Raw genomic sequence first — 3,038 nt, 5'->3', positions numbered from 1 at the left:
ATGACTCTTTGTATGTGCCAAGCACTTGTTTTAATGAACAAATATTAACATAGTTAATATTTAAGCCTCATCCAACTGTCACCCTGGCCCAAATCAGACAGCTAATAAGCAGCAAAGGTTTGCGTGCAGCCTGGGTCCAGAATCCATGATCTGAACAATTATACCAAGCTGCTTTTTGACAGAGCGTACATCGACAGAAGCTTTATTATTTTTTTTAATTTTGTATGCCTTTATTTTTGAGAGACAGAGACATTGCGAGCAGGGGAGGATCAGAGAGAGATACATAATCTGAAGCAGGCTCCAGGCTCTGAGCTAGCTGTCAGCACAGAGCCTGACGTGGGGCTTGAACCCACGAATCATGAGATCATGACCTGAGCCGAAGCCAGACGCTCAACTGACTGAGCCACCCAGGCGCCCCTCAACAGAAGCTTTAAATTTCTGCACATCCTAGTGGAGAAAAGGCACCCTCCAATGCTATTGGTGGGAATGTAAACTGGTACAGCCGCTTTGGAAAACAGTGTGGAGGTTCCTCAAAAAATTAATAGAACTCCCCTATGACCCAGCAATAGCACTGCTAGGGATTTACTCAAGGGATACAGAAGTGCTGATGCATAGGGCCCCAATGTTCATAATAGCACTTTCTACAATAGTCAAATCATGGAAAGAGCCTAAATGTCCATCACCTGATGAATGGATCGAGAAGATGTGGTATATATACACAATGGAGTACTACACAGCAATGAGAAAGAACGAAATCTGGCCATTTGTAGCAAAGTGGATGGACCTCGAGGGTGTCATGCTAATTGAAATAAGTCAGGCAGAGAAGGGCTGATACCATATGTTTCCACTCATAAGTGGAACAGGAGAAACTTAACAGAGGACCATGGGGGAGAGGGAGGGGGAAAATAGTTGGGGAAGCGGAGGGAGGCAAACCATGAGAGAGGCTTGAATGCTGAGAAGAAACGGCTGATTGGGAGGGGGAGAGCAGAAGGGCGGTGACGGGCATGGAGGAGGGCACTTGTTGGGATGAGCACTGGGTGTTACATGGAAACCAACCCGATGACAATAAACTATATTAAAAAATTTTGCACATCCTTGATCCAGGAGAAATGCCTTTTTTAAGAATTTCTCCTAAGGAGATAATCAGCACCGACCAGGAAGAATCCACACAGGAGAGTGTTTATGTGGCCTGTAGTAGTGAAAGGCTGGAAACGACCCATGTGGGCAAGCATGGGGAGAGGCCCCGTCGAAGCCTTGGCATCCTAGAGAAGGTGAGCATTATGTTTGCGGAGAATTCTTGCCACCACCCCGCGTTCCCAAGCACAACTGCGCTTGGACACACGGGAGGAAAGGGGAGCAGTGGATGGATGGGATGCCTCTGCTGGCCTAGGGTCCCGGCTAAGGCACACTCACCTCCCTTGATCTCTTTTAATCCAAAAGCTAGACACTTACTAATTTTACAGATGAACAACGAGGGGCAGGAGGCAGGAAAAGGATGCCCGAGACCAGAGCATGAGCGGCAGAACTTAAAATGAGAGCACACTGGCTGCTCTTCCCACACTGACTTGCTACCTCCATACACTCCTTGGGGCCTCGTGAAAGGACCTTTCTACTTAACTCTACCCCCCCCCTGCCTCTAACTAAATGACTCTCAATAGACTTATCTTCAGTGCATGAATTCTCCAATCCAAAGCCAAAAGAGTTTGACCTCTTTTACAACACACTATTATACTTGCTTGAAATTATGCCGTAGGCACCCAAACTACGAGATGAGGAGGGATCCTAATCCATCACAATCGGTTGTTACCTAATTATCTACAGAAAATTACCTTAAATGTATGAAAACTTTAATCTCTTGAAAGCTCTGTGCCAGCATGTTTTAAGTGCTGTGCATGGATTATCCCATTTAATTATCCCACTAACAATGCTAAGATAGGAATCCCTTTCCTTCCCATTTTACTTAAGAAACAAAAGCAGAGGGGTTTAGCAAATCATGCGTGCGGTAGGTGGCACTAAAGGGCGTTGTCGACAACACAGAGCGAGCATCTACAGGACCAGGAAGACAAGACTTGGGGTTTCACCCTGAGTCTTCCAAGTGTTAGGCCTTTGCCACGCCTACCCCCTTCATAGCATACACACTTGGGGCAGCTTGGACGATGCCAATCAACTGAACTTTGCTGCTCAGCCGAGGGTTCACAACCCAGTGTTGGCCTCAGGACAAACCACGGAGAGGCAGGTCGCTGCTGCAGCTTTCAACAGGGAACGGAGCTTGCGAATCACACTCTGGGGGTAGCGGTGCCTGCCGAGTCTGGATGAGGGTGGGGGAAGGGTGGGGTGTGGTCTGTACTTTAAAACCTGCATCCAAGCATGAATCAGGGCACAGTTCCTTTGGGAACAGGCCAGCATTCCTAACAGAGCAAGCTCCTACATCCCGGACACAACCTCTGCGTGACGGTGTGCGCACGAAGTCCTCAGGATCCAGGCCAGCAAAAGACGGTCAGAGGGGAGGCAGGCAGACAGCACCGTGATGGCAGCCAGGCTTGGACATCAGACTGTGGGTACCTTAGTGATGGTCCTGCCCCTCAGCTCTTTACTCCTGACCTTGGCAGGTAACGTGAGGGGAGTACAGTCTACAACTACAAGACTCCCAGGGCCTGATTTATGTGTCTTATCCTCAATAATTTCCACAGTCAAACCTCTGCATAATTTGAGCTGGTGTTGGGTGTGTACAGAGTGTGTACTCCGTAACAGGAGCCGTCACTCATGCACCATCTTATCTTGGGCAAGGTGTTAGGGACTGAACTGCATTCCCCTCTCTCCCCAAACTTTAAGCTGAAGCCCTAATGCCTAATACCTCAGAATGTGACTGTATTTGGAGACAGGGCCTTTTAAGTGGTAATTAAAATGAGGCCATTAGGACGGACTCTACTCCAATCTGCGTGGTGTCCTAAGGAAAGGAGGACTAACAGAAGGACTTCAGGGAGAAGAGTGCACAGAGAAGAGCCCAAGAACAGCGGCATCGAACGAAACCAACCCTG

Source organism: Suricata suricatta, chromosome 13, assembly GCF_006229205.1.
Source record: "Suricata suricatta isolate VVHF042 chromosome 13, meerkat_22Aug2017_6uvM2_HiC, whole genome shotgun sequence".
NCBI lineage: Eukaryota > Metazoa > Chordata > Mammalia > Carnivora > Herpestidae > Suricata > Suricata suricatta.
Note: the sequence above shows the minus strand (reverse complement) of the source record.